Source organism: Pantherophis guttatus, chromosome 1, assembly GCF_059756535.1.
Source record: "Pantherophis guttatus breed Tessera chromosome 1, ASM5975653v1, whole genome shotgun sequence".
NCBI lineage: Eukaryota > Metazoa > Chordata > Lepidosauria > Squamata > Colubridae > Pantherophis > Pantherophis guttatus.
Genome location: NC_142063.1, coordinates 195,654,720 through 195,680,063, shown reverse-complemented (window position 1 = coordinate 195,680,063; position 25,344 = coordinate 195,654,720).

The window sequence follows — 25,344 nt, the reverse complement described above, 5'->3', positions numbered from 1 at the left end:
TCTCCAGGAGAAGGTTACTGCAAAATCCCCATTTCCTCCCGATCAGCTGGGACTCGGGAGGCAGAGAATAGATGGGGGCAGGGCCAGACAGAGGTGGTATTTGCCGGTTCTCCAAACTATTCAAAATTTCCGCTAGCGGTTCTCCAAAACTGGTCAGAACCTGCTGAAACCCACCTCTGATCCAACAAAGTTAAAATTAGGCAGAAACAACTTATATTCTTTTAGTATGAATTGCTATCAGCCCCAGACATTAGTATGGCCAGTGATTAGGGATTAGCCATTATGAGCCAAAACGATAAAAATAAAATTGGGTTCCAGAAGTTGTGCATCCCTGCTTTAGAATATTTAACCCTTTCCTTAAAAAAAAATGATTGTAGGTATTTTCAGAAGTTTATTCAAGAAATGCATGTCCTTCGAACCCCAAATTAGCTTTTTAAAAAATGTTTCTTTAGTGCAGGGCTATCAATCTTGCGGCCCACAGGCCATATGCATCACGCATTGGCCACGCCCATGCCCGGTTTAGGGAATAGGAAAAAAATCCTGATACATCACGTGACGATGCTCTTCAGCCTGCCTATACACTTTCCCAGGCTCTTTAAGCATTGGCAGTGTAGTGTGTCTGGACCTACATTCTTTACTCTCAATCCAGACTCTTCATATACCCCTCACAACGTATTTTTCTTTTGATTGTAGCATCTGTTACACATTTTCACGACAAATATAACTTGAGTAGATCCAGGGATGGGCTGCTGGAGGTTCGAAGGGTTTCGGGAGAACCTCTAGCTAAGATTCTGTGCAGTTTGGAGAACTCTCAAATCCCACTCCTGGTTGGCCCCACCCACCCTGCCCTGCTCCTCCTAGGAGTCCCCACGTGGCCCGTTTTGCATGCGGGTAAGTGCAGGGTGCACGTGGATGCTTGGGGCAGGCAAAAAACGGGCCTACCGGAAGTTCAGGAAGGCTGGAAACGGGCCCATTTCCGGCCTCCAGAGGGCCTCTGGAGCCTGGGGAGGCTGTTTTCGCCCTCCTGGAAGCTCGAGGAAAGCCTCTAGAGCCTGGGGAGGGCAAAAACACCTCCTCTGTTGTGGTGCAGGAGGCTGACTAGGCCATGTCCACCATGGCCACGCCCACTCAGCAACTGGACAGAGAACTCCTTACTAAAATTTTTGAAGCCCATGTCTGATTAGACCTGTTCTGAGTCTTCTTGCTCCTCTAGTAACCGTTCTAGAATCTCTCCCTATCTTTGAGACCATTCCTCACAGGATGTGGACAGAAATTCTCATGTAATGTTTTTGTGGAAGAGGGAGGTCACCTGAGTATTGTATACAGAAATTGAGATGTCCACCTTAAAATCAGGATGGCCCCTGTGGTCAGTTATCCCATCAGAATTTTTTTTGGGAGAGGAATAGAAGCATTTTATATACAAGAAATAGTAGGCAAACAAAAACGACTAACCTATCATGAGACCCAAAATTTTGTCAAAGGGAATACAAAATAAAATGAAGAGAAGAATTGGTGGCCAAGGGATATAATCACTAATGTAAACTTTATTTTATAGTGCTTAGATTTAAAGTAGATAAAAAATTTATGGTTTTGAATATTGTAAGATTGAGTTTGAAATAGAATTGCCTATAAACGATAAATATGTAATTGCTAAAATGCGTACACTTTTATTGAAATTTGAAACAGAAGAAGAACAAGTGAAAGAACATATACCAAAATGGGCTAAAGTTTTGTTTATAAGATACAGATGGAACAATGGGGAAATATGTAGCTGAGAGGTTTGAAATTCACACATTACATCAGTGTTAATCTGAGAACAGTTTGACATATTGACAACAAGATTTTATTGCGATAGCTAGGGGGATTCTCAGTCATGTCCCAAAGGTGCTTTTTTTCAAGAGGCAACTGGACTTTCTGGTTTTTCTTTAAAGATATTTCGCTTCTCATCCAAGAAGCTTCTTCAGCTCTGGTTGGATGATGGGGAATGGATAGCTACAGTATTGGGATAGCTATTACAAGACATTTAAAAGAATTCAAACAAATAACCTCCCATTATTTTCACTCATATATTAGTTTCTATAGAAGTTTATGAATCTTGCTCTAATAAATTGAGTAGCTTGTCAACCTATTATATTAATACATTACATACAATACATACAATACATTAATGCATACAATACATTAATACATACAATACATTAATACATAAAATACATTAATACAGTATTGGACTTTTGTATTTATCAATAAACCATCCAGATGATTCCAGTTTTTCTGAAACTATATTTAATATTGTCTGTAATCTACATGACAGAACCATAGTTTTGGCATCAACTAAATTTAGTAAGAAAATTGTCAATAGGTGTACAATCATAATTTTTACCAGCCTTCAAATCACATTTAGATAAATGTCATGAAAGGAAACAGGAATCACTTTTATTTAGAAAAGCATTTTTATAATCTTCCAGTAATATGAAGGCAATTGACTGAGAGAACAGAAGCATTTTCCATTTTCATAAATTTAACAGTTCCTATTATTTCTTGATGACTTAAAAATGCAGTTAGAAAAAAACCTTTAGCATGCAAAATCTTTGGAAAAATTATAATAATATTTGAAAAGTTATCAATGATCTCAAAATTTCTTAACATTGTCCTTCAGGCTTTTCATATCACTCTCAAAGTTTCCTTATTTGTTGATTCAATTTCTATAGCCACTCAACTCAGCCAAGTAACTCTGGGAGGTTTACAATTCTTTCTTTCTTTCTTTCTTTCTTTCTTTCTTTCTTTCTTTCTTTCTTTCTTTCTTTCTTTCTTTCTTTCTTTCTTTCTTTCTTTCTTTCTTTCTTTCTTTATTTGATTTTTATACTGCCCTTCTCCAGCAGGACTCAGGGCGGTGAACAGCCAAGGTAAAAACATAGCATACAAAATTTAAAACAATTTAAAAAGATATTAAATAGTTTCGGCCCACAATTTAAAAACACCCCAGTAAAATCAATTACGAATTAAAACCAAAGATGGGATCAAGCCAGCCCGGCTAGATGAAATAAGTGAGTTTTAAGGGCCTGACGAAAAGTCTGGAGATCCGGGATCGTACGTATCACTGGGGGTAGGTCGTTCCAAAGCGCGGGTGCCCCCACAGAGAAGGCTCTCCCCCTGGGGGTCACCGGCCAACATTGTCTGGCCGACAGCACCCTGAAGAGGCCCTCTCTGTGTGAGCGTACTGGCCGGTGAGAGGCTATTGGCGGCAGAAGGCAGTCTCGTAGATACTCAGGCCCTAAGCCATGGAGCGCTTTAAAGGTAGTCACCAACACCTTGAAGCGCACCCGGAAGACCACCGGGAGCCAGTACAGCTCGCACAGGAGGGGTGTCACATGCGAGCTCCCCGTCACTCCCATAATCCCCTGCGCGGCCGCATTCTGGGCCAGTTGGAGCCTTCGGGTACACCCCCAGGGGAAGCCCCATGTAGAGAGCATTGCAGTAGTCTAGGCGGGAAGTGACGAGTGCTTGAGTGACCGTGTGTAAGGAGTCCCAATCCAGAAAGGGACGCAACTGGTGTATCAGGCGAACCTGATAAAAAGCTCCCCTGGCCACAGTCGTCATATGCTCTTCTAAAGACAGCCGTGCGTCCAGGAGGATGCCCAAGTTGTGAGCCCTCTCCGTGGGGGCCAATGACTCGCCCCCAATAACCAGCGATGGCACCAGCTGGCTATATCAGGATGCCGGAAGCCACAGCCACTCAGTCTTGGAAGGGTTGAGTTGGAACCTGTTTCTCCCCATCCAGGCCTGCACGGCCTCCAGGCACCGGGACATCACTTCAAGGGCATCATTGGGGTGGCCTGGGGTGGAGATGTACAGCTGGGTGTCATCAGCATGCTGATGGAACTCCACCCCAAAGCCACGGATGAGCCCACCCAGCCGCTTCACATAGATGTTGAACAGGAGGGGCAAGAGGACCGACCCCTGTGGCACCCCACAAACAAGGCACCTTGGGGTTGACTGCTGCCCCCCTGCCAACACAGATTGCAACCGGTCAGAGAGATAGGAGGAGAACCACCACAAAACGGTGCCCCCCACCCCAACCCCTCTAATCGGCACAACATGATACCATGATCGATGCTATCAAAAGCCGCTGAGAGATCTAACAGGACCAGGATAGAGGAGCAGCCCCTATCCCGAGCCCTCCAGAGATCATCCACCAACGCGACCAATGCCGTTTCCATGCTGTGCCCAGGCCTGAAGCCGGACTGGAGCGGATCTAGATAGACAGCTTCATCCAGGTACTGCGGCAGCTGCTGCGCCACCACACTCTCAACAACCTTCATGACAAAACGAAGGTTGGAGACTGGATGATAGTTAGCCAAAACAGCCGGATCCAGAGGGGGCTTCTTGAGGAGGGGCCTCACCACTGCTTCTTTCAAGGCGGCCAGCAAGACACCCTCACTCAAAGAAGCATTAATAATCCTCTGGAGCCAGCCTCGTGTAACCTCCCGGGAAGCCAGCACCAACCAGGAGGGACACGGGTCCAATAAACATGTGGTCGCGTTCAGCCATCCCAGAATCATTTCCACATCCTCGGGAGCCACAGGATCAAACTCCTCCCAGATAACACTCTCAAGACCTGCCTCAATCATCCCGTCTGAATTTACCCAGTCAGAGGCCAAGCCTTCCCGAATCTGAGCGATTTTATCATGCAGATACTGCACAAAATCCTCAGTTCGACCCTGCAAGGGATCATCCCGCGCTCCCAGATGGAGGAGGGAGTGGGTCACCCTAAACAGGGCAGCTGGGCGATTATCTGCTGATGCAATAAGAGCGGAAAAATAGCTAGATTTTGCCGCTTTTATCGCCACTAGGTAGGTCTTAATATGAGACCTCACCAGTGTTCGGTCAGATTCGGAATGGCTGGTCCTCCAACTGCTCTCCAGGCATCTTTTCCAGCGCTTCATCTCCCTCAGCTCCTCAGAGAACCAAGGAGCTAAGTGAGTTCGGTGCCAGGTCAGAGGCCGCAAAGGCATGATGCGGTCCAAAGCCCCAGCGGCTGCACTATCCCAGGCGGCCACCAAGTCTTCAGCCGAGTCATGAGCCAGAGTCTCAGAAAATGGCCCAAGCTCCATCTGGAACCTATCAGGATCCATCAGGTGCCTGGGGTAGAACCACCTAATCGGTTCCGCCTCCTTTTGGTGGGGTGTAGTGGTTAGAAAGTCAAGTCGAAGGAGCAAGTGGTCCAACCATGACAAGGGTTCAATGACTATATCCCCTGTATCAAGGCCACTCGACCACTGACCAGAGACAAAAACTAAGTCCAGAGTGTGCCTGCCCATGTGAGTAGGGTCATGAATTAACTGAGTCAGGTCCATGGCCATCATGGAAGCCATGAAGTCCCGAGCCACCTCAGACATTTCACCAATGGATGGCAGGTTAAAATCCCCCATGACCAAAAGCCTGGGGGTATCGACCGCCACCCCGGCTATGACTTTGAACAGCCCGGGCAGGGCCGTTGCTACGTGGCAGGGAGCCAGGTACATGATCAACAGGCCCATCTGCACCCCACGACCCCACTTTACAAAAAGGGACTCACATCCAGCTATCTGCGGTACAGTGGTCTCCCTTGGATCAAGACCTTCCTTTATAATAACAGCCACCCCCTGCCCCTACCCAGCTGATGGAATGCGCGGAAGCCTGGTGGGCACATATCCATGAGGGGAACCCCTCCCTCCTGGCCCAACCAGGTCTCTGTAATACCTGCCAGGTCCACTCCCCCCTCCTGAATAAGATCGCAAATGAGGGGGGCTTTATTTACCATGGACCTGGCATTGCACAACAACAGCTGAAAGCTTGGGCCCTGAGAATCTGTGCAACCTGGGGAATGAGAAGAGCTTTGGGGACCGGGGTGTGCCACCGCTCGAAGATAATGAGTACATGCCCCCACCACATGATATGGCCCCCTGCTCCCACCATATCTGCCCCTCCCACTCAGCGTATTGATAGAAAAGCCCTCAGCAGAGTAAACTCTAATGCTCCCCTTGCCCCTGGAATCTGCACCCCCTGTGGTACCACTAACAGCCGGACCAGCCCCCTCCCCCCATGGGTTATCCCCCAAACCCACACAACCCTCCCCCCAGAACCCCTTAAAAGTCTATCTAAAAATTTCCCCAAAAAACCCCTCAATCCCCTTTTTGCAACATGCCACCTCTCGGGGTTCCAAAACCCGTCATAAAGGTAGGCCCTCGATAGAGTGGAGGGCCACACCTGTGAGAGGGGGGAATCTCGCAGAATAAGAAGCTCCGCTGGCGAATACATCTAATAATCAGGAGAAATTGGTCCAAGTTCTGGAAAGAGAGATACCATTTCAGGTCCAAGTCAATAAACTCCACTGCCCTCTCACAGCAGTGGGTGGAGTCTTAAGCCATTTCGGGGCCAGATGTCAGCACCAGCCGCCTTCTCACGAAAGCTGGGAAGGGCCAAGGAACAGCAGTCTTAGTCCGACTCCATATCAGACTTGAGATCCAGGGTATATTCCTCTATAGTTGGGAAGCATCGATGACAACCACCAATCCATAGGACCAAGGACCAGGACAGACTATGATGACTGCACTTTAGGCGAATCAAGGAGGCCATATAAAAGTCCTTGGGAGGCAGATATCACATTGTTCAGAGACCACCTACAGATGATAAATAGCCATACAAAGGCCAATAGACCATACAAAGGCACAAAAGACCTGGCCAGAGATCTTTCATGGTCAATGGAATCAATAATGCCTGTAGCTCACCCCCCCTCCACATGGGGGGGGAGCCTCTGGAACGACCAGGGGCGGGCACTCTCCAGGTGGGTCACCCCCCCATGGCCGCACCAGGCAGTTCCAGTACAAACGCTGGTAGCATAGTTGATATAGTGGTCGAGTGTGTCCCTCGCTCTCCCAATGGAGGCCTCCTGCCTCTCTTCGCCCTCTCTGACATCATCCCCCGCAGCCGCTCATCCTGGCACCACAGCCAACACCGACATCGACATCGCCAGCCCCCCGAATCGCCTCCATCCACCGATGGGTCCCGCAAGACTCTCCTGCCGTCCTCACAGCTTCCCCTGGAGCCCCGACGAGGGGCAGTACTGCTGACGCCGTCGCTGCCGTTCCGCCAGCCCGGTGGTCGCCCAAGAGATGCTGAGGCTGTTCTCACCCGGCTGCAAAGCCGCATCCCAGTTGCCTCCATCCTCGTCCTGGCCGTTGCGTCCTGGAGAGCAGCGAAGCTCTTCCAGATCTCAGAAGATCGGTAAGAAGCTCCCCTCACCGGTCATGGGGGATAGCTAGTTGGTCCAGCCCCCGGAACCCCCCAAAAGCCAGGAACATTGCCCCCTGCATCGCCGCTGCTCAGCTGAGAGCGGCCATCTTGGACATATGCAAAAATTCTATATAAAAAGTCTATGCAAAACTCTGCTTTGCTTTTCTTCTTTTTCAAAGTTTCAAACTTTTATCCTCTGCAAAAGAGGCTTCAGTTTGTGTGCTTTATTTTCAAGGTGTGTAAAAATTTCTATCAGTTTTCTCTTTAAGATTTGTTTGAGCATGCCTCACTGTTAGTTAAGGGCTAATTATTGATGCTGTTTTTTTCTGTCATGTATCTTTCTATCACCCTGAAGCTGCCCTGTCTGCCCACATCTCTCAATCCCAAGAAGGCCAAACAGAAGCACAGAAATAGTTGGAGCTTGCAAATGGTCAGCAAAAGGATTGGACAATAAAAGACAGAGCATTTGCGTACTGCCCCTGCCCCCGCAATAATTAAATAAATAAACAACTCTGAAAATTTCTCCAGCATTCTCTTCTCTTTGAAAATAAAAAAGAGCACATTTTTCTTTCAGGAAAATTGAATGAAAACTGGGCTGAACTGATCTACATGACACAAATCAAAGTAACAAGCAGTCAAAATTTAAAATGCCATGTTCTCAGGTCTGGGCGCAGGCCTTGAGTACAGTCCATGGAATTAAAAATACAAATTAAGAACAAAAGACCAGGTGCGGCTCACATTCATAAACAGATCAACCTTCCACTGAATGGCAAGGATAGGTGATCCCTTGGGTAAGTGATGTGTTAATTTCGGTTTTCCTTGAAATCTCGTGATATTATTTGCCTTGTGGCAAGGGATTTTCTCTACTTTGGTTGTGATGGCAGTGGTGAAATCCATTTTTTTTTACTATGTGTTCTGTGGGCGTGGCTTGGTGGGCTTGGTGGGCATGGCTTGGTGGGCGTGGCAGGGGAACGATACTGCAAAATGTCCATTCCCACCTCACTCCAGGGGAAGGATACTGCAAAATACCCATTCTCTCCCTACTCCGGGGGAAAGGATATTGCAAAATCTCCATTCCCACCCCACTTTGGGGTCAGCCAGAGGTGGTATTTGCCGGTTCTCCAAACTACTCAAAATTTCTGCTACGGTTCTCCAAACTGCTCAAAATCGCTGCTACCGGTTCTCCAGAACCTGTCAGAACCTGCTGGATTTCACTCCTGCAGTGTGTACCAATAAGCCTTGCACGTGTAGAAAGTTATGAGGCTTCTTTGAACATTCCCATTGTAACTGAATACCCCAATAGTGACCAATAAGATATTTTGGATATAACATTATTTGATTAAATAGTAAATATTTTCTGGTGCCTGCTATTTTCAGAACAGATCGAATTTCAGGTGGGAAACTGACTTTTCTTCCTGTGCTTGTACTTCACAGAGAAAGAGCGTCAGATGAAACTCACTGTCCCAGTGAACCATGATTTATGGAAAGAGTAGTTCTGCCTTTAACAAAGCCACTGGACAGAGGCTATTAATCCACTGGAAGCTGAGCACCTCACCACGCAGTTCCTTTCATGGCTAGAGGAGAGCTTATCAGCAGTTTGCTAACTCTTCTGGCCATGCAGCAAATTAAAACAATTAGCAAACAAAAGCCGGGAGAATTTCTGCTTAAGCCTTTACAGTACAAACAGACAGGGGCAAAGATGAGGGTGCTTTTCTCTTACAAACAGGCACAGATGAATAAAACCTGGAAAGGAAAAAAAAGAAATCCAGTAGCAATTCACTTGCCAGGTTATGGATGAAAAGCCATTAAGGAGAAAGTTTGCTCCTCTTGTTCTTAGGCACTCCAGGAAGCAAATGTTGATTCACCCAATAAAGAGAAATATGCATCCAGCCAAGAGCAATGTATTGCAAACAGACTCAAAAGGCCATTCACACTCATGGTAAAATGATCCCCGGGGTATTTTATTATGTTGTGTCAACTAGCCTGGTGTGACCATCAGCCAAGTAATTTTAGACAGAAGCAACTCAGGTTTCCAGCAACTATTATCTATAAAATGTGGATTTACAGATGGCTGTTATGTATAAACTGGGTTAACAAAATCACAAATGAGGTGATAAGCCGCTTGGGAAAGCAAAGGGAAATAAGCAAAGCCATTAAAAAGCAAAAGTTAAAGTATTTTGGACATGTGATGCGACACCCAGAAAAAAAAAGGATCCTTCACTTAATCCTCCAAGGAAAAATTGAAGGCAAACAAGGCCCAGGCAGAAGAAGAACATCATGGCTTCAAAACCTAAGGGACTGGTTTGGATAACCTGTTGACAAAAATAGAATTGCCAACATGATCACCAACGTCCGATGACGGATATGGCACAGGAAGAATTATCTACTGTAGACGCATCCTAATAACATACAGACATGTGAACTAGGATCCATTGGTAACTAGATCCTTCTAAAATATATGGGATTTGGGACTTATTCTGCTGCTTCTGAAGTGACTTGCCTTGATGTTCTCAACCACAACATGAAAATATCGTGTTGTAAATGACTAAACAGCCTTATCATAAGACTTACCAGTTGTTGTTGTTGTTAGTTGTGAAGTCGTGTCCGACCCATCGCGACCCCATGGACAATGTTCCTCCAGATCTTCCTGTCCTCTATCATCCTCTGGAGTCCATTTAAGCTCACACCTACTGCTTCAGTGACTCCATCCAGCCACCTCGTTCTCTGTCGTCCCGTTCTTCTTTTGCCCTCAATCTTTCCCAGCATTAGGCTCTTCTCCAGTGAGTCCTTCCTTCTCATTAGGTGGCCAAAGTATTTGAGCTTCATCTTCAGAATCTGGCCTTCTAAAGAGCAGTCAGGGTTGATCTCCTCTAGGACTGACCGGTTTGATCGCCTTGCAGTCCAAGGGACTCGCAGGAGTCTTCTCCAGCATCATTCATGAAGGGGTACCAATTATATATCTTCTATATTTTCCCATTTTCTTGAAATCTCAATCAGTTTATGGATCAAACACCTTGAAAATAGTTAAAAAATCAATATCTTAAATTACTATAGCATTTATGTAGTCTGGATGAGAACCCGTCAGTTTTGTGAAGCAGTCCAGATGATAAGCACACCTGGATGTACTACCTCTATCTTTATTGTAAGGTCACATTAACAGAATCTTGCAAGTCTGAAAGAACTTCTCCTCCCCTTTGCTTTCACAGTCCAAAAAAACTAGGGAGGGTTCCTTCTGAGATGTTTGCCTTGCTCCTATTCCTTCTGCAGGCTTGGCTGCTTCTTATCTAGCCATTTCCTACTCTATGGTTCTTCCTTCCGTCTCCCAAGGTCATTCATACATACCGGTACAGTACCAAAGGAATATGTGCAATAGAACTGAGGATCAAATGATTATATGTATATCTTTAAAGAAACCATATAGCATAACGTATTTTTTTCTGTTTCCCACAAAAAATCAATAAAGGGTTTCCAATCATTCAATTTAGACAATGTCCTATTTGTCATTTGGCCATCTCAGCAAGTTCCATCATCTTCACTATTCATTCCTCCATTGTGGATAATTGAATCTTTCCACCTTTGTGCATATAATAGTTTCTCCGCAATCATGCATAAAAACAAAATCCCATCTCTCCCCCAGCTGCTTATTCATCAATCCCAGAAGAAAAGTCTCTGGTATCAATTGTGTATGAGTCTTTAAAGTCTTCTGTATTATTGTATGTAAATGAGTCCACATTTTGTCCTTTTTACATGTCCACCAAGCATGATAAAATGTTTCTACATGTTGGTTACATTTCTGGAATAAGTTTGAAGAATCTTTATGCATGCTGAACAGTTTTTGTTGTGATATGTGCCAACAATGCATCATTTTATATAACAATGTTTTTAAGATTATAACATAGTATACATTTCAATCTTTTAACCACCCATTCTTCCACTGATTTATATTATAATCAAAGCTTTTAGCCCATTGTATTATACATTCTTTCCCTTTTTCTTTTTCTGTCATATTTTAATAAAAGTTTGCACATTTTAGCAATAAAATGATCATCGTTTATACCAAGTTGCATTTCAAATTCAATCTTACTTTATTCAAAACCAAAAGTTCTTTGTCTACTTTAAATGCTTCTAATAATTGTGTATACAAAACCATTGGCACAAATATCCTTCTACCCAGTGGTGAAATCTGAACTGCACACACATGCGCAATACGCACCAAAAAAGGAGCCTTCGGAAGGTAAATATAACAGCGAGGAGGGGGGGAACAGCTATGCTGCATGATTTAGATTCACTAGAAAGTAGGATTTCCTGTTTTCTAGCGATTTTAAATCCGCAACACAGCTGATCATCGGAAATACCAGTTTGGAGGAACCGGTAGGTTTTTTTACTACCGGTTTGCCCGAACTGGTGCAAACCGGTAGGATTTCACCGCTGCTTCTACCACCAGTTCTTCTTTTGTTTTTATTCTACATTCTCCTTGATTAAATTCTTATATATTAGAGCAAGTCAACCATTTATGTTTAGTAATAATTTATCTTCTATAAAATGCTTCCTATGCTGCAAGCAACAAAGGTACAAGTAGTCCTTGACTTACAACAGTTCATTTAGTGACCATTCAATGTTACAATGGCACTAAAAAAGGGACTCATGACCGTTTTTTCATAGTTACGATCTTTACAGCATCCCCATGATCATATGATCAAAATTCAGATGCTTGGCAATTGGTTCATATTTATGACCATTGCTGTGTCCCAGAGTCATGTCCCTTTTGCGACCTTCTGACAAGCAAAATCATTGGGGAAGCCAGATTCACTTAACAACCAGGTTACTAACTTGATCAACTGCAGTGGTTCACTTAACAACTGAGGCAACAAAGGTCGTAAAATGGGGCAAAACTCACTTAACAAATGTCTCGCTTACTAACAGAAATTTGGGGCTCAATTGTGGTCGTAAGTCAAGGACTACCCGTATTTTCAGGCCCAGTCTAAGTTTATATCTGTTCCATATTCTCAGTATGGCACATTTAACAAAATGATTTTAAAGTCTACATTAGCTTTATCATACTATAGACACCCATGCTACCCAAATTTTAAATCATGCTTTTCAAACTCCAAAAGCTTCCTGTTTCTTAGCAACATCCATTCTTTCATCCAGATCAAACAGCAGGCTGCAAAATAAAATTTCAAATCAGGTAAACTCAACCTTCCTCTTTCTTTTGCATGTTGTAACGATTCATATTTAAGTGTTCTTTTTCCCCTGCATCACAAATTTAGACATGTCTTTCTGCCATTGTTGAAATGATACATCAAATGTCAAAACTGATATTGCCTGAAATAAAAAATAACATTCTAGGCAAGACATTTATCTTAATCACAGAAATTATCTCCAACAATGACAATTGTGTCTTTTCCCCATTTTAACATGTCTTTTTTAATTTCATTCCAGATATTAATGTAATTATTTTGAAACAACATACCATTCACATTTTGGGATAGTAATACCCAAATATTTTATCTTCTTTTCAAGATTTAAACCTGTTTTATTCATCAACTCTCTTTGAACTTGTAGCTTCGTATTTTTGACAACATCTTTGTCTTCTGTTTTGTTCTTTTAAAAACCTGCAAGCACACCAAATTCTTTTAAGTTTCCCATTAAAGTTTCAATTTCATTTAAAGGGTCCCAGAGGACAAGAATCAGGCATCTGCTATGGTTCTTAATTTATACATTTCTTTCTTTCTTTCTTTCTAATTTTTACACTATCTTCTCCTCCTGTCTTATGTCTTTGTTCAACATTTCTAAAACTAAAATAAACAAAAAATAAAAATAAAAATAAACAAAGGACAACCCTTTGCCTGTCCCCTTTTTGAAGATTCACCTCAGAAGAGATATATGAAAGCAAACTTTATTTTAAAAGAAAAGAGAAAAAAGAAAATACAAAACTCTGTTTTTCATTTTAAACATTAAAACACAAAACCTTCATGGCAAATGATATTAAAAAACAGAGCTGTTAAAAATTGCCTATTTGACTGAAAAAATATTTGAAAACTATAAAGGGAAATATAAGGTTCTAGGCATGTCCCAAGATCAAATGGGTTTGCTTCAAATAAGGCAATTTTGCATAAAAAAGATTTCAAATTTATTCACAGTTCGAGAAGATCCAAAATACGTTTTAGATCTTTATTCACAATTAATTATGATGAATGAAGAAAAGGCTAAAATGAACTCAGTTTTCTAAATGAGAAATGAAAACAGAAATGAAAACTTAATGCAGATTTTGAAAGTTCTCTGAAGCAAAATTGCCCTGTGCTTTCCCTCCTGTATTTCTCTTTTCTTTAGAAATGTCATGATTATATCAGAGGCTATCAGGAGTGTTGCATACAGCTTATTTCCAGAACCTTCCAGAAGCTTCTGCCCCTTTGTTTTGATGGGACTCTCAATTTTCTTCACTCCAGAAAAGAGGGAGATCTGGGATAACACTCTGTGAACACAAGAGAGGAAAACATCTCTCCTTTGTGAAAAATGTGAATTCTATGTGTTCTGAGCACTGAAACTCATCTTCTGGCAAATAATATCAAGATGTAATAATAAAAAGGAAGCAGTAAAATAAAAATATTTGTATTATTGAATCTTGATATTATTGATCAATATCAAATAGATTACTAGCATTGGAAACACTGTCAGCTCAATAATCAAGATAACACCCTCTTTTTTTGTTTTTTTACAAATGCACTGCTTAGCTGCACATAGATTCTTGCTATAAGCTCACCAGATAACTTTCAGTAAATGTGCTGGAACCTGTCTACTGATATAATCTGGTAGGCAACCACTTTTGTCCTTATCATGTTCCTCATCCATAGTATAATGAATTCTAGATTACAATTCATCCAGTGTTGAGTCTGATAATATATGCTGAATCTATGAAATGTACATGAATCTAATATTAGTGTTAGCATTTCTGGTTTGAGATGCACTGCAGATAATTGATTCTTGGTGAACATTGGCGAACGAATGATGTTGTGGTTCTCCATCTTATAGCATGGCCTCTTCTCCACTGCAATATCACTTTCAGAATATGGTGTCCTGAATAGTGATGTTTTCATTATTTTCATTGCTATTAGATTTTTCAACACCATATCTTTCCAAACTAAAACAAGTCCTGCTGTGAGGTTATAATCAAGCTGCACAAGAGTAAAAAATAATATTTAAGGATATATCTTCACTAATTTGTTTTCTGACAGCTATGGCATCATATATGACTACATTGTTGGTATTTATTTTGTGCTCTTAGGCAGAGGTGTACATCAAATGAATTTTTACTAATGTAAGGACTAAAAAAATCTGCACCGTCTCCAATGGCAACAGTGGTCATAATGTTTGCTGAAACAACAATCTGCTTAACAATTAATGAATCTGAGTTGGCCTTTGCCTACAAAAAGCTTTTTACACAAGAATTAACTGAACAAAACTTGCTTACTCAGTTATTTCTTTTTTCTTTTTTGCAAAAAATTACTGATGATTTTCCTTGTCCAGAACTTTGTTCTAGCTGGAATTGTACTGCTAGCCCTAGACCTCCTTTCTGTTGATACAACTAATTGAATAGAAACCTTAGTGGCCAGTTTGGTTTTATAGCCTTTCTACTCAAAGCTGGAAAAAGTATTGGTAGGGGAAGAGTAGAATGCTTGAAAGTATATTCCTAGATCTCAAATTCTTACCTGATTCTTAATGGGTTCCTTATTTATAGATACTGGAAATGAGGGAAGTAGTGTTTTTTGTTGTATTATCCATGTTGTAATCCTAAACAATGTAGTTGGTTTATGTGGTTTAGGAAACTGAATTGAAAAGCAGGAGGACAATTTATCAATTTCTCTTCATCCTCCTTCTTCAAATGTATAAGGTGCCTAACTCCCAACAAATCGGAGCAGTTATTTCTGCTATTCAAATTATTTCTTCATAGCTAGCACTGTCTTCAAACAACCAAAATGATGCCTGTTTACATGAATATCATCAGACAGATGATGCCAAAATCAAATTGACTATGTTATTGCTAAAAGTAGGTGGAGGAGCTCAGTTTCACTACCCAACACATGATAGTGGTTATGTTGTGACCCAGGCCCAAATAGGTAGTATTAGATGCAAACAGTTCCAAAACAAACAGACTTTATTAGAACAGCTGAAAATTAACTCATTCTCAGCGTAGTCCAAACTAAATTAAAACAAATTCTTCATAACACAAATTCTTCAGTCTAATCATCAACCTTGGTATAATTAGGCAAACTGCCAAAGGCTTCTCTTGGCAAAAGTTCAGAAGCAGAAGACGCCGACCAGAGATAAGTGTAGCAAGACAAGAACAAGTCTATCAACATTGTTTTCCGACAAAGAGCCCTAGAGCCATTGCTGGTCTTTTAAGCCTTATGGGAGGGGCCAATCATCTCTTGGTCCTACTCCCGAGTCGTCCTCTTTGCTGTAGCTGTTCTTGCCTTCTGGCAACTCTTCTCATTTGTGCACTAGGAACAGGCTCCTCCTGTTCCTCTGCCTCTCTACTCTCAACCTCTGGAGGCTCCGGAGTCTGTACATCACTCCCTGATGGCCCTGACCCCATCTCTGTCTCCGACGCAGAGCCCTCATCCGGGCCTTCCCCAGCCTCCAGGACTGGCCCCTGTTCTTCCTCAGCCTCATCGCTGTCCGACTCCGCTGCCAGCTCCGCAGACCACAACAGGTTACTGTGGAAGAGATCACAAAAGATTCTTGTCCAAGTTACAAGTTAAGCTAAAGAAGAAGAAAGCCTAGCACTTTTCACAATATGATATTGAGCATTTACCTGACATTTTCAAAGAGAATATCAGATATCGCTTTGAAGTCCTGAAATTTATTGATAGAGAACCAGAGGAACTGTGGAATGAGATTAAAAAAGCCATTAAAGATGTATGTGAGAAAGGAGATTGCCAATGATCAAAAAACAGAAGAAACTAAGCTAGATGTCAGAACAAATTGGAAATTGCCAAAAAAAGAAGAGAAGCCAAACTCAAGAAAGACACCCCCCCCCAAAAAAAAACACTCAGGAAGGAACTTAACACTGAGTTTTAGAGACCTGATAGAAAAGACCAAAAGTACTATTACAACAACTTCTGTAAAGACATGGGAGATGGAATTGGACATAGAAGGACAAAGAAAATCTTCCAAAAGATCTCTGAACTCAGAAAGAAGGCTCAACCTTAAATTTTTATGCTAAATTGTTTTCATTCATGAAAACTGAATAAGAACTGGATTGGGATGCAGAATTGTTCTACATGGCACAAATTGAAGTAACAGGCAGTCAAAATTTAAAATGCTTTGTGTTTAGGTCTGGGTTTTGCTTTGATTGTGTAAACCATATCAAGTTGTGGAATGTGCTTAGAAAAATGGAATCTCAGAACATCTCATTGTCCTCATATGAAATTTATAGTGAACCAAAGTACAGATAGAAAATGGCAAAACAGACTATGCTGACTGACAAGTGAAAGAAAGCTGTATATTCTCCCTTTAATTATTCAACTTCTATGTTCAATATATATTTTAAGAATAACTGGATTGGAAGAATATTAGCATGGTTTTCAAATATCCATGGAGGAAGAAATATCAATAACCTGTACTATACTGGTGGCTGAAAATGCAAAGGATCTGAAACCTCTAGTAATACAAGTTAAAAGTTAAAGAACAAAGTGAAAAAAAATGGACTAAAATTATATATAAGGAAGACCAAACCAATGCTTTTGAACTTTGGCATTGGAGAAAACTCCTGAAAATACCACAGATAGATTAGAAAACAAACAAATGGGTCATCAAATGGATAATTTAAAAAAAAAAACCCAACTCAGATTTCTCATTAGTGACACAAATAAGCAGTCTCAGATTATCCTACTTGGACAAATTATACACAAATCCAGCTCTCTGGAGAAGGTGAAGAAAAGAGAATAAGAGGATATCAGCTTCAAGATAGGTAGACTATTATAGAGGTGATAGATGCACTTTTGGATGACTTGAAGTCGGTTAGGGACAAATTATCATGGATAAAATCTATTGCGGTGGACACTAAGAGTCAGCACTGACTTAATGGCACACAATCAATCAATCCTAAACAAAGCTGCTAAGAATGCTTTCTATTCTGTGGAATGTACTTATGAATAAACATAGTTTTGGACAGGTTCTTCCTGATGTGTTTAAATATGTCTTCTGTTATGTCCTTATAAGGACATCTGCCGGGGATTGGCTAATCCTCCGGCGGGAAATTCAAAATGTTGTCTCTGGGTGGTGCGACTTGCCGGGAGCGCTTAAAAGGAGAGCTCTGGCAGCATAGCCGCCAGTCTTGTTCTCGTTAAATAAAAGTGCTGAATGGACCACGCTTGTCACGTCTTCTTTTCCTGCGCCTGATCTAACACTGGCGACGAAGGACACAGAAAGAACCATAGCAACAATTTCGGGGCACAGCGCCAACTGCTGAGAGAGCAATCTTGAACTGAAGTCACTGAACCGAAGCCGACAGAAGCATGGCATCAAGCTCCGCTCGTATCGCTCGCCCCATTCAACCCCGGGAAGGAGAAATGGAGATCCTACATGGTCCGGTTTCACCAATTCCTGAGGGGCAACAACTACCAGGATCTGAACGATGACCGTAAAAGAGCCCTGTTCTTGGCTCACTGCAGCTCCGAGGTACTGGAGATGGCCATCGACCTCGTGGCTCCAAGGGACATCGAGGAAATGTCTTGGGCCGACCTTCAAGAAGTACTCCAAGAACACTATGCCCCAATGGGCACCCCAATCGCAAACTGCTTCACCTTTCAACAAAGGAATCAGCGGGACGGAGAACCAATCAAAGATTTTGTGGCAGCCCTATGCCAAATTGCAGCCAATTGCGAATTTGACAATGTGGACAATGCCATCAGGGACCGCATTGTATTTGGCATGAAAGACGTGGCTCTGCAAAAGAAGTTCCTGAGCCGAAAGAAGAAGTCAAAGAAGTCGTTGAGGAAGCTGTTGCTGCGGAGACTTCGGAAAAAGCGGCGGCCGCAATGATGAAGGCTAAAGCGGTCCACAAGATACAGAAGGCTCCCCAAAGTTCCACTGATGACTCCACCACTGCATCCGAGTCCAATGAGGAAATGGCCGTCCACAAGGTCTCCAGACTCCCATGGTGGGAAACCGCACAAAATGGTGACTGGGGAGAACGCTGCGGCAGCTGCAGAGGAGACCATGCAAGGGCCACTTGCCGATGGAGAGATGCTACCTGCAGACGCTGCCTGAAGAGGGGTCACATCGCAGAGGCTTGCAGAGCCGTAGACCCGGCCCCAGAATTGCTGAAGCACCAGAACCGCAAAATTCGAAAAGATCACCAAAGATCATCCAAACGGTCCTCTTTCCAACCCAGACGCGGTGAAGATGAATTCTTTAGGAGCGGGGCAGTCCATCAGATGACCATCGCTCACACCAACGATGACAGCGCCACCAAATTCCATGTGACCATGCACATGGAAGGGACGCCATGCTCAATGGAGGTAGACTCGGGATCGATCTACTCCATAATGGACTGGCATCAGCTGAAGCGATTGAGACCCGATTTCAGCAAGAAGGATCTGAAACCCCTGCGATCGAGGCTCGTGGATTTTGGAGGGAATCCCATAGGAGTCCTGGGAAGAACCTCTCTTCAGATCTCCTATCACAAGATCCATGGCAACCTGCCCATCACCATCGTGGAGCACAGCTGCCCGAACCTGTTGGGAGTGGAGTGGTTCAAGCCATTAGGGCTCTCAATTGGAGGGATCCATCAAATTCGCCAGGATGAGCTCGACAACATCATCGAAGAGTTCAAGAAAGTCTTTGATCGTAAGCTGGGGAAATTTGTAGGAAAACCCATTTCTTTCAATTTAGATAAAACAATCACACCAATTAGACTCAAGCCTCACCGGGTTCCATTTGCCTTGCGGCCCAAGGTAGATGCACAGCTGGACAAATTAATTGCCCAGGGCGTATTGGAACCGATCGATCATGCGACATGGGAGACCCTCATTGTGACCCCAATGAAGCATGATGGATCTGTGCGCATCTGCGCCAACTACAAATGTTCAATAAATAAGGTGTTGCAGCAGAGCGCGTACCTGGTTCCAGTGGTGCAACATCTGTTGCATTCACTTGGGAGCGGGTCAATATTCGCTAAACTGGACCTGGCCCAGGCTTACCAGCAACTGCCAGTGGATGAAAAAACGGCTGAGGCTCAAACAATTGTCACCCATAGGGGTGCATTTAAATGTAACCACCTCCAATTTGGAGTCAGCACAGCCCCAGGCATCTTCCAATCCATGATAGAATGCCTTCTCCAAGGCATTGTCTCTGGGTGGTGCGACTTGCCGGGAGCGCTTAAAAGGAGAGCTCCAGCAGCGCAGCCGCCAGTCTTGTTCTCGTTAAATAAAAGTGTTGAATGGACCACGCTGGTCGCGTCTTCTTTTCCTGCACCTGATCTAACATCTTCAAAGGGGCCTAAGCCTGGCATGTGATAAATTATTCCTTCTTAAATGTTAGATTTCTCTGAAATCACAGTGCCCATTTACACCAATGAGACAATTTACTATATCTCTTCAGCCTTCTACCTCCACTTCTGTTATTTAATTCTGGACTGAAGATAAGAGCAGCAATTTAGAGGCTTTAAAGAATTACAACATCTTTTCAATCCTTCTAAATAACAGCAATTTCCTAAGGTTGCATCATGTGGGAGACTGGAAAGCTGTTCTAAGGACATATTTAAAAATGACAAAATACATTGAAATAATAGTGAAATTGAAGGGTTATATTTTATGTAATCTATGGGAGTTAGCATTTTTGCACAGAATCTCTGTTTAAGCTGTTGGATAACTTGTTAACTGACAATTCAAAATATTGCTTGGTTTTAAGGAAGGTTTGCACCCAATGTTGACCTTCCATTCACAGAAGGTTTCTTCCTCTAGTTTCAGAGCCATATGGGGTCCCAGAAATTTTCTAAAGGTTGACAAAGAACTGTATTTTTTTTACGGTTTAAAATATTTTTTTTAATAGGACAGAAGAGGAAAATTATAAAATCCATGGAAAGTGATGACATTATTTAGTATAATTTTAAGTTACACTAATAGGCTTCAAAAGAGCTCTGAAAAATCTAGTCCTGTAGAAAGTCAGCACCCACCCCTCTCCTAGAAGAAAGAAATATTTTGAGGAATATTTTAAAAAAGGAAGAATATTGTATTTCCCTAAATGGGAAATGGAGAAATGTGCTCTTGGAGACAGAAAACAGCTCCAAGTCTTTCTTAATAACCCCAGGAGAAATTTTGTGCCCGTTAAGATTGGGCCAGCCTATTCAGAAATCAAACTGAGGAGGCCACCTTTTAGAAATACAGATTTGGTAATCCATTCAAGACAGGATATTTTGAAAAAAAGGCAGAATGGTAGGATTAGCCCTCACCCAAGATCCAACACAGGACAAAGTCATTAAGATACAATAGGAATTGCCTAACCCCCTTTCAGAACACAATCCCTTCATTGCATCATCTCAGAGCAGTCCAAACATCAACCCAACCTGGGAGCTCAGACAAACATCTAGGATTTGCATTTCCTCTTTTGCCTATAGAGCCAGCTATGACCCCTACATAACTCCTATATCAGTAGTGGGTTCCTCTTACCTCCGCTACTGGTTCAGAACTGGGAGTGCGCGCTCAAGCACGGACCTTCTGCGCATGTATAGAACATCCATGATGATGTCTGGGTGGGTGGGTGGAGCCTCCTACCACTGCCACTACCAGTTCGCCCGAACTGGGGTGAACCGGTAGAAACCCACCACTGTCCTATATGACCCCATAGGAATCTGATAATAGCCAATAGAAAACATGTGCTTGCACAGGAGCAGGAAGTTCAAGTGCAAAGCCCAAAGAAGGTATAAACTTCCCCCCCTCCCAACTCCATTTTGTCAGCTGCCCAGAACCACAAACCCATGTGGGTGTGCTTCATCATTAAACTATCTTTCCAATCACCCTCCATGTTTCCACTGTCTTTCTCCGAGCTTGGAACTGAACCAGATGGATATTTCTTCCCACAGTCCAATACAACAATAATGATAATCTGGAAATAAACTATCAGAAAACCAAATGGCTTTTGCCAAAAGGCTGACATTCTATTTATGGGGCATTAACAACCATAAAACAGAACAAGTGACTAGCTTTAGGCATCTAGGAGTAGTCATGCATGTCACTGGTTTGAGGAGAGCCCACTGTGAATATGCTGCTGCTACTGGTCTAAAATCTGTCAATGCCATCCTTAATTTTTTCCAATCCAAGGAAGGTTATTATATTCTAGTTGAATTCTTTCAAGCTAAGATGTTAGCCTAGGCTCCTTTATGGCAGAGGTTCCCAACCCCCGGGCTATGGACCAGCACTGGTTCATGGCGTACAGCAGAAACCAGGGTGCACAAACGAGCAAACTCCCATCTGGGCATGCACAGGATGCAGGCAGCGCACAAAACGGTCTACAGAAAAAAACTCTCTCCATGGAATTGGTTGCTGGCACCCAAATGAATGGGGGCTGCTGCTTTATGGGATTTTGGTTGGGCCCCAGTTTTGTGTTTTACCTCTCTGGAAAGTGTACAATCCAACTTCATTGAATCAGCTCTCCGTATATCACCCAGTTTCTCAAATGTCTATTTATGACTGTAGACAGGTATGATAAAAGTTGAGTCAAGAGTGTATATAGCTTCTATAAACCTTTGGTTAAAGCTCAACATCTATTGTTAAGGCTTATCACCATTAATTCTTCAGGACATTTTTCAATCTACATGGATCAAGGCTGTTGAATATAATCTTTCCAATTTAGGTTATTCTCCCTTCACAGTTCTTAAGATGAACTATGATTATGCAAAACTAGCAAAGAATAAGGTTACAAAGAGGCAAACACTTCTAGGGAAAGCCCCAACTTTCCTGACACCAGTATACAACAGACATAGTGTCCAGCGGTGGGTTCCTCCCAGTTTGGCTCGGTTCCGGCGAGCCGGTAGCGGTGACGATATGATGTCACCAAACCGGTTCTGCCCCCCCGCCCTCCCGCGTTATTCTTACCTTTTATTTGGCCCCACCCCCAATCTATTGCTGCCTCCCAAGTCCCAGCTGATCGGCTAGAAGGAAAAAAAGATCAGTGCCTCCAAAATCAACTGAGTAGACTGGTGCCTGCAAAAACAAATGGGTAGACCAGTGCCTCCAAAAACAAATGGGTAGACGGGTACAGCTCTGCAAGCAGTTAAAAGCCTGGTAGACCAGTATCTCTGCTAAATCCTAAAGAATTGTCACATGACCATCAAGCCACATCCACAAAATAAGCCACACCCACAGAACCGGCAATAAAAATTTTTAGAACCCACCCGATAGTGTCACTGCCAATAATCCCACAATGATTTCTTTGTAACTATAATTCATTAAAGTTAGACACTTTAACTTTGTTGTAATTTTAGATATTATCATATTTAATATAATCTTAATGTTTACATTATAATTTAGTATGTCCTGGATCTCCCTTATAGATGTTAGTTATATTGTTTTACAAATCTATGTAAACTCTGTCTTATTTTGTGTATTATTTGTACTGGTCTTTGACAATAGTGAGTTAAAACTGAAATTTTTAGTTAAATTTAAGTCCAAATGCAGCCTGTACTGCAATGCAAAAAAGGCCAGTGCCTCTGCCCTCCTTGGAAGTCATCAACACTTTCTGAAAAGAGAAAAGTGTGAGAATAGCATGCATTAATAAAAAAAAAAGTGATAATTTCATTTGTACAAAATGCAAAATGTTACACAATACCTTCAATATTCTTCAGCTGATGAGACAATCCAGGTCTCTGTTTTATCTGTCAATTTCAGAATTCCTATCATTATTGCTGTGGAGACATTATTCTCTGAAGAAAGCAAAAGCGATTTTAAATAAATAAACAAACAAATAAATAAATATGGGCAGTGAGCTAAATGCCTTGTAATGGTTATTCTCGTTTATAGAGGAATAGCATGGCTATTTATACCATTTAATTGTAGAACAGTATCAATAACTGCAGCATTTAAGATTAAAATTCTGAAAGATGCAGCTCCACAGGCTTCTCTATAGAAAGACAGGACAACCCCATCCTTGATTTAATCTGTTGATAGAGATAGTTTGCAGTATAAATAATTCAATAGTTCTCCATGTTGCGTTGCAGTTCATGACGATGTGACTGGACTTCTAATAATCTTTTTAAAATATTAAAGATTTTCCTATGAATTCATTCTTAACCCCTTCTGTGACAGAGTATCAGTATATCAGAATATACAGATCTTATCTGAGGTATGAATGTGCACCTTAACAGGTTATTTCTGAAATAAATTGAAATGTGCAATAATTTTCTTCTGGCAAATCATCAGCTCCCCTCTCATGCTGAGTGCAGCCCTTTCAATTGCTCAATTGCTCTCTGAGTATTAGGATCACGCTCATACTCTTAAGTATCAACCCTTTGTTAGCTGAAATGGTATTATCTACCCTCACCAGGAAGATGAGTGTTAGAATGCTGAGGGAATCCTGACATTTGCAGAAATGTCAACATTCCATCTCACCATGCAGATGAAAATAATAGGAGTAGATAACATGTGACTCTCAGCCTATTGCCACTTCCCACCGTGCCTATTCTTCAACCTTAAATTTCACGGAAGCTGGCTGTATTGATTTCATTTGAAATTCTCTGTATATGAAGTATTGCTTCCCCTTTTTCATTATATCTCTGTTCCCCTTCTAGAGATTTGGCTTCATTGATTGAATCAGGAAAGTCTGATGAAATCTTTCCCTGTATACAAAACAGATATTTTTCAACTATCCCTTGTCTTTCAAGAATTGCCATTAATTTTGTTAAATTATGGCTTTTGGCTGACAGATCTAAAGCACTTTCCATTTTCTTTTTCCTAGAACTGGGGTGAATGAAGAAGTTCCCAGGAGAAAGAACCTCCTAGCTGGATAGTATCATGAGTTGTAGCTTGACTATTGACAGCCTATCACCGTGATGGTGAACCTATGGCATGCGTGCCACAGCTGGCACGCAGAGCCCTCTCTGCGGGTATGTGAGCTGTTGCCCAGCTCAGCTCCACCATGCATGTGCGTGCCTCCCGGCATCCAGCTGATTTTTGGGGTGCATGGAGTGTGGGGTGCATGCGGGAGACACATGGGGTGGGAGAAGCATGGAGGGTGTTCCGTGCCCCCCGTGGCCTGTTTTTGGGCCCAAGAGGCTGCAGGGAGGCCTACTAGGCCCAAAATGGGAGGCAGGGGGGTTGTGCGTGCATGCATGGGGGGGGCAGGGTAGCATGGGGGGGTTGCATGCCATGCGCATGTGCAGGGGGCGGGGGGAGCATGGGCATTGTGCACACATGCACAGGGGTGGCACATTGCATTATGGGTGCCAGCACGTGTGCACGCTATTGCGGGTGCATGAACGCACTTTCGGCACACGACAAGAAAAAGGTTAGCCATCACTGGCCTATCAATTACCCTTTACCAGGAAATCTTTGGGAATAGGGATTTGCCATTCAGCTTTAAATTACCTCCCTCCCACTTGGTAATAATCCGTTACTAAGCAATGCTTATTAATTCAATGTTTAAAACTAACAGAATCACGTTATATTCAGATTTCCTTCTTTTAAATTAATCCGAATATAGGGAGGCATAAAATGCACTGGATAAGTGTAGTTCTATCTTGGCGCTATCAGGATTTGTCATTTGCCATTTAACGGCTTGGGGACGATTAAATGTAGTTGAATTCTTGTTAAGAATTCCCTGAAACTAACTGTGCCATTGCCAATCAACTTTTCCACCCTGCCCAAAGGGCATGAAAAAGTTGAATTTCCTGAGTTTTTTTTTTTTGGCTAACCTCCCAACAACCTTTGAAACAGGAAACCAGAAGTAACAGTAGGAAGGAGACAGGCTCACAGTGAGTTTTGTTTGGAGTGATTTGTGACTAGGGGGTCAAAACCAAAGTTTTGATGAATATTATTAATTAATATTATAAAGCAAAACTGGAATGAACAA